General features: G+C 37.6%; 1 pseudogene; it reads right to left on the bottom strand.

Moving 5' to 3' along the window:
• Positions 1 to 1,824: 1,824 nt before the first annotated feature.
• LOC148580136 (uncharacterized) lies at positions 1,825 to 4,518 on the bottom strand (annotated as a pseudogene).
• Positions 4,519 to 27,444: the final 22,926 nt, after the last annotated feature.

Raw genomic sequence — 27,444 nt, 5'->3', positions numbered from 1 at the left:
ATATGATGATAGATATATATTATAAAAGATTGATTCTTGTGTAGGGTATAATGTAATAGCAACATATATAATACTATATATTATACATCAGAATTCCGAATCAAGGTGAAAATAGGCTAATATTAGTAATATCCACGGCAAGATAAATATCATTATTAAAACAAGAAAATACTATAATATTTAAGAAAAAGAACAAGTTGGATCAAATGTAAGAATATAAAATTTAAGAAAAAGAATAATTTGATCAAATGTATTACTGCTAAGCGAGATAAGCGAGAAAAGTTAGATAATAACTCAAAGTTAGAGCAGAAAAAGTTAGAACAAATATTCAAAGAAAAAGTTAGAGCAGAAAATGATTACTGCTAAGCGAGATAAGATGCTACGATTGATCAGAATATATATACTCTTCAGATAATAACTCAATAAAATAAGGTCTACTAATTACTAAAATAAAAAAAATAAGATATGAGCTATAGAAAACCGAAAAAAGTGTTTTGGAAGGAGAGAGGAACAGCTGTGAGGCATTGTGATGCATTCGAAGCTGCCGACTTATCTTGTGAAGAATTTGCAGCTGCTTTTGACTTGTCTTGTGAAGAATTTGCAGCTGTTGCTGCTTTAAGTATATTCTTGTACCTCTTTTGCTTTGGCGTATCTGCATAATAGATCAAATAAATAATTAATAAATATTTATGTAAAATTTATAAACAAAAGTTAAATTGAAAAAGAAGAAATGTAGATAAAAATTATTTTTCTATAATAAACCACTTTTTAATAAAACTCACCTACTCTACCGTCTTTGGCTTAGCTCAATTTGAAGACCTGGTTTCATACACGGTGATTCTGAAAGAAACTGAATTAATTTAACCTACTAACTATTCTGACATGTGTTTGTCTTCTCCAATGTCATTATCTAATAGTTCATAGTCTACCTCATCTCTTAACAAAGATAGATTATCACCATTTTCAAATAAGGAATATAAGTTTTGCTCTAACCATGGCTAGTTCTCGCATGCTTCATCATCTTCATTTCCCCCCCATATCATATGAATCTCTTGGCTTCAAATGCACGACAACACTCCAATCTTTATTCACTTCATCATGGACAAAATACACCATTTGAGCTTGTGAGGCTTCAATATATAGATCATCCTCCTCTCGGTCACCACTGTGTATTACTTGTGAAAAATTAACAGAAGTAAAATCCCAATTATCCTTTCTACAGCCCCGTTCTCTAGTGGTGTCAGCCCATTTACATTTGAATAAAGTAACCTGAAATCGGCCATTGTAGTTTAGTTCTATAATATCTTCTAGTTTGCCATAATATTACAAATCAGCATTCCTAACATCAGCATCACTAGCGCTAGTAACACAAGGAGTTGAAGACATTAAAAAAACTCCTACATTCTGGGTCTTTAACCCATTGTCTCGATTGGTAGATCGAAAGGAAAACCCATTAATACTAAATGTAGAAAACCTCTTGGCATATCGTGATGGACCCCATGCTAAGTATCTCAAATCCTCACGCACAGTATTCATAATATCTGGGTTTATAAGCTATTATGATAAAACAACATATTAGTTATTATATCCACAAATACTAGCTCAATATTAGCAAAAAATTATCACTTATCTATTTACCTACGCATGAAACCAAGTAACAAAATCTTTATTGACTCTTTTTTCTATCTCTACATTTGAAGGCCTTCTACCCTTAGATCATCTTCCTACAAAATCTTTGAAGTCACTGTCAGATATGAAAGTTTAACTCTAACTAAACAACTATTTTCAAGTAAATAAAAAACATGTATAAAAATCCTTAAGCACTTACTCAATGAACGGTTTGACATATGGACAATTTAAAATCACATATCAATATGCTTGTTTTTTTTTCCATAGGTGACAACTCAATACTGTGAAAGCTCCCTTTGAGTTCCCCATTTGTGGAAAAAGGGAATCCACATGTGTACTGTAATTATCATTCAGACGATCATCAACACGTGGTGGCCTATTAAATCTTGTCTCAATCCCTTCTAAGTATCGAGAGCCAAATGTAAGAGCTTCTTCAGCCACGTATCCCTCAGCTATAGAACCTTTTAATTTAGCTTTGTTTCGTACATAGGACTTCAAATGACCTAAATACCTAGTTTGTATAATTAAGTGACAGGTTAAATACCTAAGCAAGATATAACTAAGTGATAGGTTAAATGAATAATGATTGAAAAGAGATATTTACCTCTCAATAAGATACATCCACCTATAGTGTACTGGTTTTCCGAGTTTTGCTTCATCAACTAGATGACAGGTTAAATGAACCATGATTGTAAAGAAGGAATGAGGGAACAACATTTCTAAATGACAAAGAGTAAGGATTATTCGAGGTTGGAGCTTCTCAAGTTCTGTAAGACTTAAGCTTTTAGAGCACAAATTTTGAAAGAATGAAGACAACTCTATTAGCACTGCAGTAACTTTATCTGGTAGCACATTACGTATGGCAATGGGTAATAGTTGCTGCATAAGAACGTGGCAATCATGGCCCTTCAATACAGAGAGCTTTCTTTGCTTCAGGTCAACACACCGTGAAATATTACTCGAGAGACCATCTGGTACTCTAATATTCTTTATAGTACGCAAGAATATATCTTTCATGGAATTTGACATTGGGAACAAAGATGGATGATATCTCCCATTTTCATCTGGCCATAAATCTTTTCTTATACCCATTTCTTTAAGATCCTTACGAGCTTTGAGATTATCCTTTGACCTCCCAGTCTCATTGAGCAAAGTGTATAACACATTGTCGCAAGCATTCTTTTCAATATGCATAACATCTAGATTGTGGCGCAATAAGTTAGACTCCCAATAAGGAAGATAAAAAAATATGCTTTTCTTCCTCCACATCCCCGATTCATCTTCTTCTTCAACAACTTTTCGTCGAGTCCTCTTACCTTTACTTGCCTGTAGTTCCTTCCCGAATGAAATATTGATGCCTTCAAGTTGTTCCAATATTTCTGACCCTATTAGTGCTGCTGGAGAATCCCTTAACTCAACTTTTCCATTAAATTTTGCACGACTTAGCCTAAACTTATGATCCCTTTCTAAGAAACGGCGATGTCCCAAAAAATACCATTTTCCACCATGCTTTAATCTATATGAATCAGTGTTGAAGTTACATGTGGGACAAGCATATTTACTGTGTATGTTCCACCCAGATAAGTTACCAAGGCCTGGAAAATCACTAATTGTCCACATTAATGCTGCTCGCAATGTAAACATTTCATTCTTGAACCTATCTAATGTTTGAACACCATCATGCCACAACTCTTTTAACTCTTTAATAAGAGGTTGTAAGTATACATCTATGTTGTTCCCCGGCATTTTCTCTCCAGGAATAATCATTGACAAGATAAGTGATGTTAGCTTCATGCACTCCCATGGAGGCCGATTGTATGGAATAAGCACCACTGGCCAAATGCTATAGTTTGTACGCATAGCTCCAAAGGGGTTGAATCCATCAGCTGCAAGACCAAGACGTACATTTCGAGGATCTTCGGCAAACCTATCATGAAGTAAATCGAATGTTTTCCAAGCTTCAGAATCTCGCGGATGCCTTATCTTCGAATCTTTCTTTTCTGTCGAAGCATGCCATTGCATTGATTGAGGAGTCTTAGAACACATGAATAATCATTGAAGTCTCGGTTTTAGTGGAAAGTATCACAAGATCTTTGTTGGTTTCTTCTTTTTAGCATCGCTCCATTTAGATGTCTTGCATCTTTTGCATCTTTGCAAATCTTCATCCTCCCCCCAATATAACATGCAGTCATTAGGGCAAGTAGGTATCTTGGTATAATTAAGCCCTAGTTTATTTATGGTTTTCTTGGCCTTATAGAATGTATTTGAAATCTTTGCATTTTCAAAAGCATCTTTTAATAACTTGAGGATTTTGGTTATGGCTTTGTCGCTTATTCTATATAAGCACTTTATGTGAAACAAACTAATTAAGAAAGACAGTTTTGAATACTTTGTGCACCCTTCATACAATTGTTCATTGCCATCTTCTAACAACTTATAAAATTCTACATTTTTTCCATTGTCCTCTTCATTTTCTGCATTGTCTCCATCTCCATCTTCTATGTTGTCTTCATCTCCATTTCCATCTTCATTCAAGTAAGGTCCAGCAACTCCAAACGCATCATTGAGCATTGTTACCATTGGATGCTGAGATGTCGAATCATCTTGTACAATATGACTAGTTTGATGAACTTGTGACCCAACTCCAACTACTTCTTCACCATGCCAATACCAAACTTTGTAGTTTTCTGGAAATGGCTTGACTATTAAATGTTCAAAAACTTTCTCTCTTGTTTGCCACTTGCCAAAACCACACACCGGACAAGGGCATTTAATCTGACGACCCGCGAGAGATCGATGCTCAAAAGCAAAATCCAAAAACTTGTCTAAACCATCTTTATACTCATGCGTGGTTCGTGGTTTTCCAATCCATGACTTATTGATTGACATGACTAAGAGGGACTACAAATAGGGATTTTAAAAAATCTATTCATTAAAAATCTATATATATTCTAAAGGCAAGAAATTTATTCTTTGATATGCAAATTAGATATTAAAAACTTACTTAAATAGTATTTAAAAGAAAATATAAGGAAATTATAATTACCTCTTTCAAATGATAATTTTCCTTCTTTTTTCTTTCCCAGCAAATATTAAAACTTGAAGCTTTCAAAGTAAAGTAGCTAGCAGCAAGAGTTGAAGAAGATCTAAAACCTGTTTCACATAAAAAATTATCACCAACAGATTTATTAGAATTATTAAGATTAAACATTCAAAATTTCAAATAATCAGCATGCATGTGGTCAACTAGAATATACCAAAATTTTCAACTTAAAATAATAAGATAACTAAATTAAGGTACCATATATCATGTACAATCAATATCTATACATCATGTGTGTATGTATAATCAACTAAGAATATATGAATGCTGTATTTTTAATAATTTAGGATTAATATCAAATTATATTATTAAAGGATTTGAACAATAAGAATTAATTAATACAACATTTATAAAAATATAATTCATTATATATAGAGTCCTAACTTTTTATTTAGTATAATAAATAAATATACCTAATAAATTAAATTTAGCATCAAAAGTGGGATTGGGATTGGGAGAAAAGACAAAGACAAAGACAAAACAAAATTTATGCAGAGCAAAGCACAATCATCCATTCTCTTAAACTGCACAGCTAGGAGAGAGTCTCAAAACACAGAGAATTTATGCCTTGTGGACAGTGGCCACAAAATAAAGTAATACAAACCACTATAAGCAACTCAAGAATATTACTGAAAACATGAAGGAATAACCTAAGTTTGTAAAAAAGAAAAATCTCTTTTCACAATCATTTGTTTATGAATTTCTGCATGACTGATGGATACCCATTAACCTCAAAACCAAAGCTTTTTTTTTTTTCAACTTTTTATTTTCCCTGCTCAAATTGTCAAAGAAAGAAGTAAAGCAATGGAAACCACCAAGAATTTGCAGTTGCAAAAGGAAGCTGAGCTTCTTGATATTTTCCTTTAGCTTTTTTTTCTCTTGCTCTCAGGTCTTAACACATGGCAGTAGTAATAGCATAACAACCAAACTCACTAACCTGAACTAGAACTTGCAGTTTGAATTGACAACAATGAAAAGCATGTAAGCTTTTTAATGTAACCTTGTTCCTCTATTTTGCTTTCTGACTTGCAATTAAACTTGGTATGGAAAGCTCACACCCCACTTGAAGAAAAGTCTTGTTTGTTTATACTCATGAGAAATAGCATGTGTCCAAATGCTAGTAATCTTGGGTTGGCAATTTTACATGACCTTTAAAGGACCAAGTTATAGTTTTACTAGTTTCCAATGTTTAACAAACAAAAGTAAAATCACTAAAAATGCCAAACACAGTCTAATGTAAGTATGTAACCAAGAACTTAAATAAATAAATATAAAATCAGAAGTCGTATCATCATCCATGCCTGGACATAGGTTTTATTTGTATACTCAATAACTCAACAAAAATTTTACTTTCTCAAACTGATAATTTTGAGAGTCATTTTATTTGTTTAATTTTAAACATGATTACTCTGTTCTACAGCTAAACTAGTTTATTTAACTTCAAATAGGAGGAAAAACAATTTATAATAATTTTGATTGACTCTAAAAGTCAATAAGTCAAAAAATTAAGTGTACAAATTAAGTTATGCAGCCTTTTTCCCCTTCCCCTTTTCTTTAGATGTAACCATCTATAGTTTATTTATTTTGTGATACACAATATATATCTCAATTAACATTTTGGGTTAACATTTTGTTTCTGTTTACAAGCCATATATAATCAAATCGGTTGGTTATGGAATAATTAAGGGGATTGATATAATGCTTCTTTGTGCTACACTAAATACATCTATTTTACTTGCTAGTTCATCAAAAATATATTTTTTTTATTAGAATTGGCCTCGTTTATTATATAGGCAATGCTATTTATTTTAATTTTTCTCATTTCTTTTATATGGATGCCAAATAGCAAGATTACAACACCTGTAGGCCCCCTTTAAACCACAAGAACACAAATTCAATTAAGGCAGCTAGGCCCTGATCAATAACAAATCCAGTCAGCTAGAACAAGGGAGAACAGAACCAGTAACTGCATTAGTACTAAATCATAGTACCAGCAATATGTACTATATCTGTAATTAAAACAGTAATCATACCTTGTGGATTTAGGAGGAACTTTCGATATTGAGAGTTTATCAATGTCGTTTACTACCAATTCTTTTCAGGAGTGCCACCACAGTCACTGCAACAAAAATCTTTATGCTGCAAATATAAGAAAAAATAAACAAGATTGAGAATAAGCATGGCACAGTAGAATAATTTGAATAACAAAGTTAATTTAAAAATAAAAGTAGCTGCTTCTACTAATTTTCATGATGTGCAAAAAAAGATACACTCCTTCTGCATATTGATAATTCATTTTCGGTGCAATTTATATCTATACAAACTAATTTAATATAAAATTGTTTGGAGTAACTATACTAATTCTGAAATTCCAAGGACTGTGTAAATATAATTGTTCACTATCATTGAGTAGAACAATACCATTTGGATTTTTTATTTTCCTTTTTTAAAAATTTATTTCTTGCTTGATAATCAGTTGCATATCTGAATTTCTGAACAAAAAATTGCAACAAGAAGAAGTATCTATTGGAAGTTGGAAACAACATCCAATATGTGCAAGATTAACATAGTAAAATAAAATTAATCAGGAATATAATTATAAAGCTATAGATGCTGGATAATGTAACAGTTTCTAAATCATACCTCTGATTAAGCACCAGTGTGAACACTAGAATGCTGATGTTACATTGTCACAAGGGTAAAACATAAATTTATAACGGTTCAACTACATAGAGACCAGTAATTATTATTATCAACTCAAGTTAATTAGTTCTATAAATATTTAAGCTATAATTTACAAAACGAAGCTGGAAAAAGAAGAAATAGCACTCAAATATATGAAGCTATTTTCCTGCGCTAGGTTTCCATCATCAGACACTGTCCTTAGCAAAATTCACGTCACATTTTCACCGTTACAACAAATTTTTGAGTGAGAAGCGAACCCAAAAAGAAAGAGAAAGAGAGAGAGAGAGAGAGAGAGAGAGAGGTACCATAAATGGAAGGAAAGGTAGAACGAAAGGGAGGCATTAAGATTTTGGTAGAGAAGGACAGCAAAAAGCTAGAGGAGACGTCACCGGAGGAGATCGTCGTCGGAGGAGGAGATGCCGTCGGAGGAGATCGTCAAGGAATGCATAGGATCAGAGATCGCCACACAATGGAAGTAGTAATGTACGCAGGCGTCTTCAGCAATGACCTAGTGTTTCTAAAATTAGGGTTGGAATTGGGCTTTTATATATATGGGAGATAGGGCGGGTTGGAACCGCTGTAATGACCCAAATTGCCACCAAGGACAAATCACTTAACGGCAGCAACAAAAAACACCACAATATCCAAATATTATGGCAGGTTTTTAAAATCGCCATATTATAAATACCATTTTAAACTCTTTTTTTTTGTAGTGCATATACTTACACAAAATATATTTCTTCTAGTTTCTTGTGAGAGAGACTATATTTGCATCACTCACTTCCCTAAAAATAAGAAAAATTGCGTAGTGTGTTGTGTTCTTACTACTACCATACATTGAATCAATAAGTTTCCTAGTAAAATTCTTTAGCGAGTACTATTTTGTTTGATAACTCTCTATTTTGTTCTTTTTAACAGGCACAAAAGGAAGAAGAACTTCCAGAGCAAGTTCTGTGCTGCTTAAGATTGAACAAAATTGATTTTGTTAACCATGGTCAAATTCTGACCTTAGTTAGTCTTGATGGTTGATTCAGGCAGGTATCAGTTGAGAATGGCTGTGGAGCCAATCTAAGTTAAGACATTTAGAATTAAAAAATCATGTTATATTTGATACTTTATTTGTACTAGAGTTATTACTTTTGATTTTAAATTCTAAAAAATTATATATGATGTTTAGTACTATATTTATGAATTACGTAATATTTTGTTTATGTTGACTTTATAGCTGATTACACTGAAAGTCGTGAAAGCCTAACAACATAGAGCCTATATGTAGACGGGTTATCCAATAAATCCGGTAGTGAAGCAATTGTAGTCATGGAAAGTGAGCAAGGAACTCGAATAGAACTCTCACTAAGGTTCGAGTTTCCTATTTCTAATAACCAAGCAGTGTATGAAGCCATGCTTGCTAGCTTGCAGCTAGCTAAAGAAGTAGGGGCAAAAAGGTTGATAGTGTTAAGTGACTCTCAAGTTGTAATCTCACAAATTAATGGCACTTATCAAGCCAAAGATCCTAACATGAAGAAATACTTAGATGAAGCACGAGAACAACTAGCACAATTCTCGGAAGAAGAGTTCCGAAATATAACTCGGGAATCAAATGCCCGAGCAGATGCTCTCTCCAAGCTACCCATCACTAAGCCTGGGGGCAACAATAGAAGCCTCATCCAGGAGACTCTCCATGCACCATCAATATCAAAGAGAGATGACATCTCTGATGTGATGACTATATCTAAACAAAATTTAGGGTGGATGATCCCTATAGCCAACTATCTTAAATTTAATATCCTCCCTATAAACGAAAAAGAGGCTCGAGGACTTATAAGGGAAGCACAAAATTATACATTGGTCTACAATGTCTTATATAAAAAGGGCATATCAACACCTCTCTGAAAATGTGTCCTGACCTCTAACACAAAGAAGGTTCTAGAGGAAGTACACAATGGCATATGTGAAAACTAACTAGGAGCCCGATCACTAGCCAAGAAGGTGATCTGAGCCGGCTTCTTCTGACCGATTGATAGATAAGATTATGGCCGGTCTAGAATTTTATCAATAGAAAAGCAATGTCATTATCATAGTATAGTCCTAGACCAACATGTAATCCTACCAATCAAATTTTAGAATTGGTTGTCACAAAGTCAACCCCAATATAAAGTAACCGAGAGTATTGGTCTCGGGTCGTCCTCAAGAGAATGGACAAACATGTGCATTTATATTGGTTAGAATTCTGGGGTTGGGAGTCATGAGCAAAAATTTAAACTACTAAAATTAACATGCAAGGAATCTTAAAGTGCAAGAAACTAAATAAAGAAACTAAGGCAAGATATGAGCAATTTCAATATAACAAGAGAACATATGAGCTACTTCTTTTCTAAGACTAAGTAAACAACTAAACTAGCCACAACAAGAACTAAACAATTGGGATTTTTTGGTTTCAAATATAAATGATAAAAGGCACTCTTGGCTAGGCATAAGAATTGGGGTCACCATCCTTGTCTAATTGGCTTAGTAATAGATTGTGTCAATGGGTATCAAGTTGACCATAAAGGGTTCTCAAATCACCAAATCAATTAGACCCAATGACTCAAGTTTATCCAATTCCCTTAGCGTAGGCCAAGAGTAAAGAAAACTACTCCATAATCAAAGGAAACATTTCATCAAACACATGGTATGCATTAATAAAAAACATATTCAATTTGCAAATTAATTGGAAACTACAAACACCCACTAACAATTATCAATAGAATACAACTCAATTAGCAGTATCGATCATAGAAAACATCAATGCACTAATAGAAATCCAAGATCCATAAAGTTCGTAAAACGAGAAGAAAATGGAAAATAACAAGAAAATTCAAATTCAAGCACAAGATCTAAACAAAATGAAAATTAGAGAACTCAAATTGAATAATTGAAACTAAGATTAACAAAATCCAATTTAGAAATTCAACAACGGAAAATCAAATCAAACTAGATATAGAGAGGAGCAAGAGTTTATCCCTCTAGAACATGAGTGCCCAAAAACTAGCCAAAATGTGTGTAAAGTGTCAAATGATTGATCCCCCCCATATCCTCCTATAATCCTCGGTCTTTTCCATGCAGAATCTACTTGAATTTGGGCCTGGAGCTCCTCAGAAATCGCCATCCACAATTTCATTAATGAGGTCACGTGCTGGACGTCACGCATGCGCATCGGCCACGCGTGCGCGTCATCTGAGTTTTGCTAGCCATGCGTACGCGTCAGGCATGCGTACGCGTCGCTGGGAGTTTTGCCAATCCATGCGAATGCATCAATTCTCGCGCGCTATTCCTAGCCTCTTACACCCACGCATGTGCGTCGGCCACGCATGCGCGTCGCATCCAATTCTCCAAAGCTCAATTCTTCATGTTCCTTCACTCAACAAACACATCACGGCATCGAATGGTAATAGAAGAGGATTAAAATATAGCATTTTTAAGGCAAAAGAAGCATGTTTTCAGCCATGAAGCGAAATGAGGAAGGAAACACAAAACCATGCGATTTATTTGAATAAGTGCAGAAAATATTGATAAAACCTCCTATTTTCTACAGAAGATAAACCACAAAATTGGGGTTTATCAAATCTCCCCACACTTAAACCAAGCATGTCCTCATGCTAAAAATAAAAAGACCAAAGAATATAGGAGAATGGGGTTCATGAAATGCAAATTACCTAAATGAATGCAACTAATGCAAATGCGTCTATCTACATGGTCAAAAGTGAATCAATCTCCCAAGAATACATATGAGCACATTGGGCCAAAATGACAAGATAATTCATGAACTCTACCAATTCAAGCATCAAAGTGGAGTGTACATAACTTGCATGAAGAAAGCTCCTGAAAACCGGGAATAAAAAGTTGAGCATCAAACCCTCACTGGAAGTGTTTGCACTCTATCCTCTCTAGTGTTTGAGGGCCGATTCTTTCAATTCTCTACTAATCTCGCTTTCTAAAGCTTGCTCTTCTTCTACCAATCAACATATGTTCAATGCATGAATACACATAACAAGAGGTCTTTTGAAGGGTTGTAATGGGGTTAGGGTGAAGGTAGGATTGTATTTAGTCAAGAGGACTAAAATTGCATCCTTGATTAACCTAAACTTCCCACCTAATCTAAGACAATCCATGTAATTAAAAAATAAAACCAGACTACCCATTGAATATCTTTTGCCACATGTCCATTCATCTCAATTTGAATACAACACATATTCATAGCTATCACCACTTACTTTGGGACATTTTGTCCCCTTTTTATTGCTTTCTTATTTCCTTTTTCTTTTTCTTCTTTTTATTATTAAATTTTTTTATTATTTATTTTTTTCTATTTTTTTTCATTTTCTTTTATTCTTGTGGTGGTTACTATATATATGAAAGATTAATGCATATGCTTAAGATACTGAATGTATGAACATGCGCCCAACCCTTTTTCACATTTTTCCTTAAAGTATAACATACCCAATTCCCAAACCACATGTTCCCCATCTAATTTTTCCACACTTAAATCATGTACACTCTTCTCACTAGTCTAAGCTAACCAAGGATTCAAATCAAGGACATTCATTATTTTTTACTTAGAGTTAGTGATGTGCTAAAATAACGAACAGATGGGGTTAAATGGGCTCTCAACATTGGTTTACAAAGGATGATGAAAGGGTAAGGCCATATCGGTATATGAGCTTTGTGAAATGAAGGCCTCAATCATTTATATACATGCATACGCTAAACAATGGAAATATAGAATCAAGCAAGACAAAGATTACAATCTTAGAGAGAACAACACACACCGCAATAAGATATATTGGTTGATAAGATGCTACCAATCAATCAAGCTCAAAATCTCACAAGGTTGTGTGTTCTCGCTCAAAAACCATGTTCCAAAATAAATTCTTCAAGAAATTTTAATACAAAAAAAATTTTCCAAATTGGTAAGGTTCCCTAAAGACGATTTCTTGAAAAAGAAGTCATCATCCTAACCAACTAGTCCTAACATGCAAAAAGTGTTCAAATACAAAAACTAACCATGCAATTAAAATTAAAATTAAAATTATTAGTGTTGAAAAGAAAGGGTTGTTACCTACGGAAGTCGGTAACCGACCTCCCCACACTTAGAAGTTTGCACGGCCCTCCGTGCTATTGGTGATGTGCAAGATGGGATTGGGGTCGCCACTTCCACTATCCATTATCTCTTGAGTACTTGCATCACTTGGGTCTGAAGTGGATGTGGAAATGTTCCGCCGTTCATATCGGTCCACCTTTTCAGTGAGCTCAAGAAGCAGTTGGTGGCATGACTTCTGTGGTGCTGATGAAGTGGTAGGAATGTCGGAAGGGATAGCCGTGTCAAGGCTTGTGGTATCCGCCGGAGGCTTAAGATATTTTCTGCTCGGGATGATGTTGCCCTTCGCTAGAATTATCACCTCCATGTCCTTAGCCTCGTGCAGAACACCAACAGCAAAAACCAAACATGTCACCAAGGTGGGAAATAGGAGGTTACCCTTAGTATGGACGCAACCCATCGCTTGTCGGATGAGGAGTGGGATGTTGATTGGCCTATCCGTGAGAATGCACCAGACAAGGAGGGCGAAGTCCGCTGTGAAGGAGGTCTCATGAGTGCTTGGAAGGATGTAGTGTAACAAGATTTGAGCCCACACTCGAGCCTCCACGGTAAGCGCTTGCCGCAATACACCTAGGTTGGGCCCTGGCTCTCCCTTGGGTTTATTCTGCTCCCGGCTGGGCAATGACCCTAAGGACAGGGCTCCAATCATACTCAAATTCATTGCGCTGACGTAGGACTTCCTGGTAACCATCCATCTCATCCGGGACCGGTAAAACATTAAGTATCCGCTGAATGGCTTCCTCCGAAACAGGGACTTGCTTCTGGCGCACAAAAAATGACTGAAGAGAAGGGGAGTGGTAGTTGTAGTAGAACTCCACCACCCAAGAAAGGTTGGCTTCTTGCGGTCTCCGCATTAGAAATCCCCATTGTCGACGCTCAATGCGGGGCATCACAAACTGAACAATGTATCCCGAAGGGGCGAGGAGGTGTTCAGAATGATAATTTCTTTCAACCATAGCGGGGAACATAAGCTCACAGAAGCGGTTGGGAAACTGGTAGCACAAATTACGAATCACACTTTTCACAACTCGTACCACTAACCAGCAAGTGCACTGGGTCGTCCAAGTAATACCTTACGTGAGTAAGGGTCGAATCCCACAGAGATTGTTGGTTTGAAGCAATCTATGGTTATTTTGTAAATCTTAGTCAGGAAGTCAATTATGTTTATCAGTTGAATTATGAATAACCAGTAGAGCATAAATTAAAAGTTACTTGTTTTGTAGTAATGGAGAATATGTTGGAGTTTTGGAGATGCTTTGTCTTCTGAATCTCTGCTTTCCTCTGTCTTCTGATTCACGCACGCATGTCCTCCTATGGCAAGCTGTGTGTTGGTGGATCACCGTTGTCAATGGCTACCTTCCATCCTTCCAGTGAAAACTACGCTCACGCGCTCTGTCACAGCACGGCTAATCACCGGTTGGTTCTCGATCCGGTTGGAATAGGATTTACTATCCTTTTGCATCTGTCACTAACGCCCAGCCTTCAGGAGTTTGAAGCTCGTCACAGTCATTCAATCCTTGAATCCTACTCGGAATACCACAGACAAGGTTTAGACTTTCCGGATTCTCATGAATGCTGCCATCAGTTCTAGCTTACACCACGGAGATTCTGATTAAGGAATCTAAGAGATACTCATTCAGTCGGATATAGAACGGAGGTAGTTGTCAGGCAAACGTTCATGGTTTGAGGAAGGTGATGAATGTCACGGATCATCACCTTCATCACAGTTAAGCGCGAATGAACATCTTAGATAGGAACAAGCGTGTTTGAATGGAAAACAGAAATACTTGCATTAATTCATTGAGACACAGCAGAGCTCCTCACCCCCAACAATGGGGTTTAGAGACTCATGCCGTCAGAGAATACAAAGTTTAGATCTGAAATGTCATGAGATACAAAAATAAGTCTCTAAAAGTTGTTTAAATACTAAACTAGTAGCCTAGGGTTACAAAATATGAGTGGACTATGATGGATGATGCAGAGATCCACTTCTGGGGCCCACTTGGTGTGCTGGGGCCCACTTGGTGTGTGCTGGGGCTGAGACTTTAAGCAATCCATGTGCAGAGGCCATTTGTGGAGTTGAACGCCAGTTTTTGTGCCAGTTTGGGCGTTCAACTCCAGTTTTTGATCCTTTTCTGGCGCTGGACGCCATAATTGGGCAGAGGACTGGCGTTGAACGCCAGTTTACGTCGTCTATTCTTGTGCAAAGTATGGACTATTATATATTGCTGGAAAGCCCTGGATGTCTACTTTCCAACGCAATTGGAAGCACGCCATTTCGAGTTCGGTAGCTCCAGAAAATCCACTTTGAGTGCAGGGAGGTCAGAATCCAACAGCATCAGCAGTCCTTTTTCAGCCTGAATCAGATTTTTGCTCAGCTCCTTCAATTTCAGCCAGAAAAATACCTGAAATTACAGAAAAACACACAACTCATAGTAAAGTCCAGAAATATGAATTTTTCCTAAAAACTACTAGAAATAGACTAAAAACTAACTAAAACATACTCAAAACTATATGAAATTATCCCCAAAAAGCGTATAAAATATCCGCTCATCACAACACCAAACTTAAACTGTTGCTTGTCCTCAAGCAACTAGACAAATAAAATAGAAGACTAATAGGTTGAGAAGCAATAATATCTCAGAGTTTTTGATTGAAGCTCAGATTCTAATTAGATGAGCGGGGTAGTAGCTTTTTGCTTCCGAACAGTTTTGGCATCTCACTTTATCCATTGAAGCTCAGAGTGATTGGCATCTATAGGAACTTAGAATTCAGATAGTGTTATTGAGTATCCTATTTCAGTATGATGATTCTTGAACACAGCTATTTTATGAGTCTTGGCCGTGGCCCTAAGCACTTTGTTTTCCAGTATTACCACCGGATACATAAATGCCACAGACACTTAATTGGGTGAACCTTTTAGATTGTGACTCAGCTTTGCTAAAGTCCCCAATTAGAGGTGTCCAGAGTTCTTAAGCACACTCTTCTTTTTGCTTTGGACCTTGACTTTAACCGCTCAGTCTCAAGTTTTCACTTGACACCTTCACGCCACAAGCACATGGTTAGGGACAGCTTGATTTAGCCGCTTAGGCCAGGATTTTATTCCTTTTTGGCCCTCCTATCCACTGATGCTCAAAGCCTTGGGATCCTTTTTATTACCCTTGCCTTTTAGTTTTAAGGAATTTGGCTTTTTCTGCTTGCTTTCTCTTTTTTTTTTTTTTCTGCAAGCTTTGTTCTTTGCTGCTTTTTCTTGCTTCAAGAATCATTTTTATGATTTTTCAGATTCTCAATAACATGTCTCATGTTCATCATTCTTTCAAGAGCCAACATATTTAACAGTCTTAAACAACAAATTCAAAAGATATATGCACTGTTCAAGCATTCATTCAGAAGACAGAAAGCATTGCCACCACATTTAACTAATTAGAATTTCTCTTATTTAAACTCGAAATTTTATTGCTTCTTATTCAAAAGATCTACTATTTTATTCATGTTTAATGATGATGAGAAAAATAAACTATAGCTTAATTGGAGATAAAATCAAAATAGATACTAATTACTACTATATGACTCCTAAGGTAAAATTAAAATAAGAACAGTTATCACAGAGTTAAGGCTAAGATTAGAACTCAACAACCTTGAGGTTTGGGAAGTGGATGTTCCTCTAGTCTGTGAGGTGCTTGGTCCTTCAAGAGAGAATTTCTGGTGCTTCAGTTCCTTTAAATCACGCCCTTGCTCCTCTTGGAGTGGGTTGTTTTCCTTTAGGGGCCATGATCTTAGTGATCACGGATAAGCACACCAAACTTAGAGCTTTGCTTGTCCTCAAGCAAAAGAAAAAGAAGGAGATGGGTAGAAGGAGAGCTCTTCCCCACCATCCTGGCGTTTGAACGCCCAAACACTGCCTGTTTTGGGCGTTCAACGCCCAAATGCTGCTATCCTGGGCATTCAACGCCCAGTTGTTGCCCTTTTCTGGCGTTGAATGCCAGATAGCTATCCTTACTGGCGTTCAGCGCCCACTGGATGCCCATTTTGGGCGCTGAACGCCCAAAAATGGCCTTCACTGGCGTCTTCTTGCCAGTGAGCTCCCTATCTCTGTTTTGTGTGCAGATTCCTTCTGTAACCCTGTAAACTTATACAAATGATTCTTTACCTTAGTGTCAGTGAACTTTATATAAACAAATAAAAATAAAAATAGGACAGAAATGCTTAGAGGATTAATGCCCCATGGCTGGGTTGCCTCCCAGAAAGCGCTTCTTTATTGTCTTTAGCTGGACCTTGCTGAGCTTTTAATCTAGCTTCAGCCTTGAGCATTCTTGCTCAGTGTTGCCTTCAAGATAATGCTTGATTCTCTGTCCATTGACAATGAACTTCTTATCAGAATCAATATCTTGAAGCTCCACATAACCATATGGTGACACACTTGTAATCACGTATGGTCCCCTCCACCGGGATTTCAGTTTCCCGGGGAATAGCCTGAGTCTAGAGTTAAACAACAGGACCTTCTGTCCTGGTTCAAAGATTCTAGATGACAGCTTTCTGTCATGCCATTTTTTTGATTTTTCTTTATAAAGCTTGGCATTTTCGAAAGCTGTGAATCTGAATTCCTCTAGCTCATTTAGCTGGAGCAATCGTTTTTCTCCTGCTAATTTGGCATCTAAGTTTAGGAATCTGGTTGCCCAGTAGGCCTTATGTTCCAGTTCCACGGGCAAGTGGCATGCCTTACCATACACGAGTTGGTATGGAGAGGTCCCTATAGGGGTCTTGAATGCTGTTCTGTAAGCCCACAGAGCATCATCCAAGCTCCTTGCCCAATCCTTTCTACGGGTATTTACTGTCCGTTCCAGGATTCTCTTTAATTCTCTGTTAGAGACTTCAGCCTGCCCATTGGTTTGTGGATGATATGGAGTGGCCACCTTGTGGCGAATTCCATACCGAACCATGGCAGAGTAAAGCTGTTTATTGCAGAAGTGAGTGCCCCCATCACTGATTAACACTCTAGGGACACCAAACCTGCTAAAGATATGTTTCTGGAGGAACTTCAGCACTGTTTTAGTATTATTGGTGGGTGTGGCAATAGCCTCAACCCATTTTGATACATAGTCAACTGCCACCAGAATATAAGTGTTTGAGTATGATGGTGGGAAAGGTCCCATGAAGTCAATTCCCCATACATCAAACAACTCTATTTCCAAGATTCCTTGTTGAGGCATGGCGTAACCATGAGGCAGATTACCAGCTCTTTGGCAACTGTCACAATTACGTACAAACTCTCGGGAATCTTTATAGAGTGTGGGCCAATAGAAGCCACATTGGAGGACCTTGGTGGCTGTTCGCTCACCTCCGAAATGGCCTCCATATTGAGATCCGTGGCAATGCCATAGGATTCTCTGTGCTTCCTCTCTGGGGACACACCTCCGGATAATTCCGTCTGCACATCTCTTAAAGAGATAGGGTTCATCCCACAAGTAGTACTTTGCATCAGTAACTAATTTCTTCTTTTGTATTCTATTGTACTCCTTGGGTATGAACCTTGCAGCTTTATAGTTTGCAATATCGGCAAACCATGGTGCTTCCTGAATGGCAAATAGATGCTCATCAGGGAACGTCTCAGAGATCTCAAGAAAGGGGAGGGACGTCCCTTTCACTGGCTCTATCCGGGACAGATGATCAGCCACTTGGTTCTCTGTCCCTTTTCTGTCTCTTATTTCTATATCAAACTCTTGCAGAAGCAATACCCATCTGATGAGCCTGGGTTTTGAATCCTGCTTTGTGAGTAGATATTTAAGAGCAGCATGGTCAGTATACACAATCACTTTTGATCCTACTAAGTATGATCTGAACTTGTCAATGGCGTAAACCACTGCAAGTAGTTCTTTTTCTGTGGTTGTGTAATTTTTCTGGGCATCATTTAGAACGCGACTGGCATAATAAATGACATGCAGAAGCTTGTCATGCCTCTGTCCCAACACTGCACCAATGGCATGATCACTGGCATCACACATTAACTCAAATGGCAATGTCCAGTCTGGTGCAGAAATGACTGGTGCTGTGACCAGCTTAGCTTTCAGCGTTTCAAACGCCTGCAGGCATGCTGTGTCAAACACAAATGGCGTGTCAGCAGCTAGCAGATTGCTTAGAGGTTTCGCGATTTTTGAAAAATCCTTTATAAACCTCCTATAGAATCCTGCATGCCCCAGAAAGCTTCTGATTGCCTTAACATTGGCAGGTGGTGGTAATTTTTCAATTACCTCTATTTTTGCTTGATCCACCTCTATTCCCTTGTTTGAGATTTTATGCCCAAGAACAATTCCTTCAGTCACCATGAAGTGACACTTTTCCCAGTTTAAAACTAGGTTGGTTTCTTGGCATCTTTTCAGAACAAGTTTCAGGTGATCAAGACAGGAGCTGAATGAGTCTCCATATACTGAGAAGTCATCCATGAAGACTTCCAGAAATTTTTCCACCATATCAGAGAAAATAGAGAGCATGCATCTCTGGAAGGTTGCAGGTGCATTGCATAGCCCAAAGGGCATCCTTCTATAAGCAAACACTCCGGATGGACATGTGAATGCTGTTTTCTCTTGATCCTGGGGATCTACTGCAATCTGGTTATAGCCTGAGTAGCCATCCAAAAAGCAGTAATAATCATGACCTGCTAGTCTTTCTAGCATCTGGTCTATGAATGGTAAAGGAAAATGATCCTTTCTGGTGGCTGTATTGAGCCTTCTGTAGTCAATACACATGCGCCACCCTGTGACTGTTCTTGTAGGAATCAGTTCATTTTTTTCATTATGAATCACTGTCATGCCTCCTTTTTTTGGGACGACTTGAACAGGGCTCACCCAGGGGCTATCAGAAATAGGATAAATAATCCCAGCCTCTAGTAATTTGGTGACCTCTTTCTGCACCACTTTCTTCATGGCTGGATTTAGCCGCCTCTGTGGTTGAACCACTGGTTTGGCATTATCCTCCAATAGGATTTTGTGCATGCATCTAGCTGGGCTTATGCCCTTAAGGTCACCTATGGACCACCCAAGAGCTGTCTTGTGTGTCCTTAGCACTTGAATAAGTGCTTCCTCTTCCTGTGAATTTAAAGCAGAGCTTATGATCACTGGAAGAGTGTCACCTTCTCCTAGAAATGCATATTTCAGGGATGGTGGCAGTGGCTTGAGCTCTGGTTTAGGAGGTTTTTCCTCTTTCAGAAGAAAGTTCAGAGGCTCTTTCATGTCCCCTGAATCCTCCAAATCAGGCTGAACATCTTTAAAGATGTTTTCCAACTCTGATTCGAGACTCTCAGCCATGTTGATCTCTTCTACCAAAGAGTCAATAAGGTCAACTTTCATGCAGTCTGTTGATGTGTCTGGATGCTGCATGGCTTTGACAGCGTTCAACTTGAACTCGTCATCGTTGACTCTCAGGGTTATTTCCCCTTGCTGGACGTCAATGAGGGATCGTCCAGTTGCTAGGAAGGGTCTTCCTAGAATGAGAGTAGCACTCTTGTGCTCCTCCATTTCTAGCACAACAAAGTCAGTAGGAAAGGCGAATGGCCCAACTCTGACAATCATGTCCTCAATCACGCCTGATGGGTATTTAGTGAAACCATCAGCAAGTTGGAGACATATCCGGGTTGGTTTAACCTCTTCAGTTAAGCCAAGCTTCCTGATAGTGGATGCAGGTATTAGGTTGATGCTTGCCCCAAGATCGCATAAAGCTGTCTTGGTGCAATCACCTTCTAATATGCATGGTATCAGAAAACTCCCGGGGTCTTTAAGCTTTTCAGGAAAGCTTTTAAGAATGACTGCACTGCATTCTTCAGTGAGGAGAACTCTTTCTGTTTCTCTCCACTCCTTTTTATGACTCAAGATCTCTTTCATGAACTTGGCATAAGAAGGTATTTGCTCAAGTGCCTCTGCAAATGGAATCTTTATCTCAAGAGTCCTTAGATAATCTGCAAAGCGAGCAAATTGCTTATCCTGCTCCTCTTTCCGGAGTTTTTGAGGATAAGGTATCTTGGCTTTATATTCCTCAACCTTAGTGGTTAAAGAAGCCTTTTTAGAGGGGTTGTTATCAGCACTTGTGTGTGTCTGATCCCTCACTGGCAATTGCGTACCAGAGTCAGAAGCTGGAGTGACGTTAGACGCCAACTCACTGTCTGTTTCTGGCGCCTGAACGCCAGAAATATGCCCCTGTTGGGCATGGTCTGGGCGTTCAGCGCCAGCCTTCCACCTATTTTCTGGCGTTTTAGTGCCAGAATTATTTTTCCCTGGGCTCTTACTGTCCTCAGGGGAATCTTTGGTGGGTTGCTCATTTCTTGAATTTTTGATGCCTTGAGGTGGGGTATTTAATGTTTTCCCACTTCTTAATTGAACTGCTTGGCATTCTTCTGCTATTTGCTTTGATAGCTGCTGCTTTGTTTGCTTAAACTGTTCTTCCATATGTATATTAGCCATCCTTGTCTCCTGTAACCTGTCTTTGAATTCGGCTAGCTGCTTTGTTAGCAAATCTAATTGCTGATTGAATTCAGCAGCTTGTTTTACAGTACTGAATTCAGCAGTTACTGTTTTAACCTCTTCATTCATGGAAGGGTTGCTGCTTAGATACAGATGCTGATTCCTGGCAACTGTATCAATGAGCTCTTGAGCCTCTTCGATTGTCTTTCTCATATGGATAGATCCACCAGCTGAGTAATCTAAAGACATCTGAGCTCCTTCTGCAAGCCCATAGTAGAAGATGTCTAACTGAACCCACTCTGAAAACATTTCTGAGGGGCATTTTCGTAGCATCTCTCTGTATCTCTCCCAGGCATCATAAAGAGATTCATTATCTCCTTGTTTAAAGCCTTGGATGTCCAGCCTCAGCCGTGTCATCCTTTTTGGAGGGAAATATTGATTTAGGAATTTTTCTGTCAGCTGTTTCCATGTCCTTATGCTGGCCTTGGGTTGGTTATTTAACCACCTCTTAGCTTGATCTTTTACAGCAAATGGAAACAGTAATAGTCTGTAGACATCCTGATCTATTTCCTTATCATGTACTGTGTCAGCAATTTGTAAAAATTGTGCCAGAAACTCTGTAGGTTCTTCCTGTGGAAGACCGGAATACTGGCAACTTTGCTGCACCATGATAATGAGCTGAGGATTCAACTCAAAGCTACTAACTCCAATGGAGGGTATGCAGATGCTACTCCCATATGAAGCAGTAGAGGGGTTAGAATATGACCCCAAAGTCCTCCTGGACTGTCCATCTCCACTTATGTCCATGATGGATCTATGGATATAACTTGGACTGATTTACCTTTTTATTTATTTTATTTTATAAGAAGTAAATACTTAAATAAAATAAAATAACTAAAAAGAATTTGAATTTTGAAATAAATTTTTTTTTTAATTTTTTTTTCGTAAAAAAAATTAAAAATAATTAGTTAAAAAAAAAACGAAATTTTTGAAAAAGAGGGGAGATATTTTCGAAAATTTGAGAGAGAGAGTTAGTTAGGTAGTTTTGAAAAAGTTAAGAAACAAACAAAAAGTTGGTTAGTTAGTTGAAACAAATTTTGAAAAGATAGGAAGTTAGAAAAGATATTTTGAAAAGATATTTTTGAATTTAGTGAGGAAAGAGAAAAACAATAAGATAGTACAAGATTTAAAATTTTTAGATCTAATGCTCCTTGTTTTTGAAAAATTTGGAGGGAAAACACCAAGGAACACCAAACTTAAAAATTCTAAGATCAAGACATAAGGAAACTCAAGAACACTTTGAAGACTCACAAGAACACAAGAACATGAAGGAAGAACACCAAACTTAAAATTTTTAGAAAACCAAACCAAAATTTTCGAAAATCAAAGGGGAATCACCAAGAAAACACCAAACTTAAAGTTTGGCACAAGATTTAATAAAAAAAAATATTTTTGAAAAAGAAGGTTTTGAAAAGAGCATAAAAGATTCTAACCCAATCAAATTAATGTTGTAGCCAAATGAGTTATGGGACCTTCAAAAATTTTAAGAAAGATTATTTTTGAAAACACCAAACTTAAAGTTTGGCACAGGATTTAATAGAAAAATTATTTTTGAGAAAGGTTTTTTTTTAAAAATATGATAGCCAATTATCATGAACATAAACACCACGTTCTAAATAACTGAGCTATAAATTTAAAGTATTTTAACAAGGGGTAATTAATAAAAGACTCTAAACAAAAAAAAGAAAGATTTTTCCTAATCTAAGCAACAAAATAATCCGTCAGTTGTTCAAACACGAACAATCCCCGGCAACGGCGCCAAAAACTTGGTAGCACAAATTACGAATCACACTTTTCACAACTCGTACCACTAACCAGCAAGTGCACTGGGTCGTCCAAGTAATACCTTACGTGAGTAAGGGTCGAATCCCACAGAGATTGTTGGTTTGAAGCAATCTATGGTTATTTTGTAAATCTTAGTCAAGAAGTCAATTATGTTTATCAGTTGAATTATGAATAACCAGTAGAGCATAAATTAAAAGTTACTTGTTTTGTAGTAATGGAGAATATGTTGGAGTTTTGGAGATGCTTTGTCTTCTGAATCTCTGCTTTCCTCTTTCTTCTGATTCACGCACGCATGTCCTCCTATGGCAAGCTGTGTGTTGGTGGATCACCATTGTCAATGGCTACCTTCCATCCTTCCAGTGAAAACTATGCTCACGCGCTCTCTCACAGCACGGCTAATCACCGGTTGGTTCTCGATCCGGTTGGAATAGGATTTACTATCCTTTTGCATCTGTCACTAATGCCCAGCCTTCAGGAGTTTGAAGCTCGTCACAGTCATTCAATCCTTGAATCCTACTCGGAATACCACAGACAAGGTTTAGACTTTCCGGATTCTCATGAATGCTGCCATTAGTTCTAGCTTACACCACGGAGATTCTGATTAAGGAATCTAAGAGATACTCATTCAGTCGGATATAGAACGGAGGTGGTTGTCAGGCACACGTTCATGGTTTGAGGAAGGTGATGAATGTCACGGATCATCACCTTCATCACAGTTAAGCGCGAATGAACATCTTAGATAGGAACAAGCGTGTTTGAATGGAAAACAGAAATACTTGCATTAATTCATTGAGACACAGCAGAGCTCCTCACCCCCAACAATGGGGTTTAGAGACTCATGCCATCAGAGAATACAAAGTTTAGATCTGAAATGTCATGAGATACAAAAATAAGTCTCTAAAAGTTGTTTAAATACTAAACTAGTAGCCTAGGGTTACAAAATATGAGTGGACTATGATGGATGATGCAGAGATCCACTTCTGGGGCCCACTTGGTGTGCTGGGGCCCACTTGGTGTGTGCTGGGGCTGAGACTTTAAGCAATCAACGTGCAGAGGCCATTTGTGGAGTTGAACGCCAGTTTTTGTGCCAGTTTGGGCGTTCAACTCCAGTTTTTTATCCTTTTCTGGCGCTGGACGCCAGAATTGGGCAGAGGACTGGCGTTGAACGCCAGTTTACGTCGTCTATTCTTGTGCAAAGTATGGACTATTATATATTGCTGGAAAGCCCTGGATGTCTACTTTCCAACGCAATTAGAAGCACGCCATTTCGAGTTCTGTAGCTCCAGAAAATCCACTTTGAGTGCAGGGAGGTCAGAATCCAACAGCATCAGCAGTCCTTTTTCAGCCTGAATCAGATTTTTGCTCAGCTCCTTCAATTTCAGCCAGAAAAATACCTGAAATTACAGAAAAACACACAACTCATAGTAAAGTCCAGAAATATGAATTTTTCCTAAAAACTACTAGAAATAGACTAAAAACTAACTAAAACATACTCAAAACTATATGAAATTATCCCCAAAAAGCGTATAAAATATCCGCTCATTAGAAACCTTGTGGGGTCCTTCGCAGGGTTGCCATTCTCTTGCTCATCAATATGAATAATCTTTTTCACCCTCTTGGGGAGGGGTTTAGCACTTGGTGCATGGTGCGGTTTGGTGGTTGACCTTTGAGGTGTCCTTTTTGTAATAATTTTCGAAAATTTAATAATAAAATAATAAATAATAAAAAAATATTAAATAATAATATTTAATTAAAAATTATATTTTAATAAAAATAATAAAATAATACAGAAAAGGCAGTTTTCTGTAAAAGCTTTAGAAAGACAACTTTAAGTGCAAAATCTCATAATTACCTTCATAAAACACTTAGTGAGTGGTAAGAACATATTAGTGAGGCAAAGATAAAAGTAAGATAAAAAGTTGAAGAAAACATAAAAATCAAAGAAAAAGTCTGTAAAGTTTTAACGACAGAAAAACAGACAGAGACTAGTAAACAAACTAAGGCAACATAGTTAGTCCTTGAGTTGCGACTAGGGTTAGGTATTATATGAAAAGTTAAACTCTTTCAGTATAGACTTAATGAACCTATACTTGGGACAGGCTAACTATTCATACCGAAATTTACATAAGCTTTAAATACATACGTTAAGCAGAGCAATCAGAGCAGAGTAGAGAAACACAGAAAACAGAGTAACCAGAGTGAAGTAAAGAGATAAAGAGAAAAAGAGTAATATAGATACAGATGGAAAGAGTAATCAGAGAAGAGAAAAGAGATACAAAGAACAGAGTAACCAGAGCAGAGTAAAGAGATACAGAGAAAAGAGAAACCAAAGTAGAGTAAAGAGATATAAGAGAAGAGTAGTATAATAAAGAGATATTATATATATATTTGTTGCTTAATGCAACCCAAGAGATAGTATATATATATATATATATATATATATATATATATATATATATATATATATATATATATATATATATATATATATATATATGTTGCTTAATGCAAACCAAGAGATATTATATATATTTGTTGCTTAATGCAACCCAAGAGATATTATTTATTTGTTTGTTGCTTAATGCAACCCAAGAGATGTTTATTTATTTATCTGTTGCCCTAAGGCAACTCAAGAGTAATTTTCCGTTCCCAAGAGTATATATTTCCTGCGAGTAGAAAGCAGAGGCTGTCTCAATAGAGCTGCTAATAATTATATGCGCATTTATTTGAATGAAAAATCGTATCCGGGAAATCGTGAACTCGTGAGCGGATAAATGTCAGGAATGCAGGTGCTAACCGACACATGAGCTCATGGCCTGCGCTAGGGCTAGACAAGCATCATTCTTATCTGCGCATTACTCTCTGTTGCATTCCTACTTGTGTGTGATCTATTTCTTTATGTTTGTTTGCTCGAGTGTTATGTCTGTGCTTTATCTTCTTGTATTCTTCTGCTTGTGTTCTATTCTTTGTTTTTCTATCTATTTTTAACTTCTATTTACTATATTACTGTATTCTATTATCCATCTACTAATCAAAAACGAATAAATGAACATAACTAACAACCCCGACCTTACTAAGAACTCCCCAGTTCTTACCCCTTCTCTCCCTTCCTCCCCCTCAGATGGAGACGGGCGTAATCTTCTATGAGTTTGAGGACCCTTACGTCTACGAGGATCCGGTACATCACAGTTACTTCATTATGGATTTGGAGCCTCGTATTAGACGATATGTGTTACCTAATCGAGCTTTTCAACATCCTCTGTCTAGCCCCCATTTTGATCCCGATGCTCCTTACGACTTTCCCCTTATCCTGGTTACATCCTGACGCACCTGGACATCCTTTTCCTGATGAACCCGAACCTCCTATACTAGCTCAACCTTTGAATGAGGTGGTACCTGAGCCTATCATTCCTGATGACCCCGAGTTAGCTAGTGACTACGTACCTGTGATATCACCAGAGTGGGATTTTCCCCCTGAGCCGATCCCCGACTTTCCACAGCCTGATGAGCCGGCACTACCGGACGGTGGGGTAGCTCCTATATATGCGAACGGACCTGTGCTCGCGAATGGTTTTGTACATAGTGACAGCAGTATTTCTGGTGGATCTGAGGGTATAGATGTAGCTGCGGACGATGAGGCGGAGGAGGATCCTGAGATAGAAATAGAGCAGGATGAGGAGATGGACGAGCCTCACGACGATTCTCCAAACGGCCACGTGTAGATATAGCTTGACAGCCGTAGGGGCATTCTTTTGATGACACTCTAGACTGACATTATCTAATAGTTAGTCTCTCACTTGTGTTAGTACACCCGAGAGCTAGGAGCTATATAGTGGTTAGGCTAGCCTGGGCGCCAGTTTAGCGGCTTTTTGTATAGGCCAGGCCCCAGGAGTGGCGTGTATATATTAGCTACATAGGATGACGAGGATGTAAACTGACTTGATCTTGTGTAAACGCTACATGTTTTGTTATAGTGTACATGATGTATATTATCAGCTGTGCTTCTATGTTTCTTTATGCTTCCTTTTTATTTCTCTCAATTTATGCCTGTTTATTTTACCTAGTTATCCGCAACGATATAATAAAAAAAAACTTACTTGTAAAACTGGCATCGCTCTAACAAGGAACATGCTCATATATTAAATAATAGTTAATAATTAGGAGGGATAAGTTAGTAACACTTAGCTTCTTGTTTGACCATGGCATACTGGGAGTTGGGTCGTTACAATTTGGTATCAGAGCAATTTGTTCCCAATAGAGCCTGGGGAATGGACTGACTATGCTTCATTGCATACTCTGCTTGTGTGTCTCATGCTGTTAGGGTGTCTTCAAGATACATTTGGCATGAATGTCTATGAGTTCTCATTTTGGGAATGTTTGTGCCTAACTTGAGATATTATGACTGATCACCTTAATGTTGGTTGTTTGGTGCGATAGGACCTTAATGACTGTGAGTAGGCATAGTTTAATCGAGCTTCGAATGACGAATCGATGTGAGGCACAGCTATCCTCATAGCTGTTATGATCTCCATGGTTATGGTTATGTCAGATTTGGATGCTGTAAGGAACGAACGCTTATTTTACTTGTGAGGAAT

This window comes from Arachis ipaensis, chromosome B10 (genome assembly GCF_059453495.1).
Source record: "Arachis ipaensis isolate K30076 ecotype BB chromosome B10, ASM5945349v1, whole genome shotgun sequence".
NCBI lineage: Eukaryota > Viridiplantae > Streptophyta > Magnoliopsida > Fabales > Fabaceae > Arachis > Arachis ipaensis.
The sequence above is the reverse complement of the archived record's forward strand: the minus strand, read 5'-3'. Positions and strand labels throughout refer to the sequence as shown.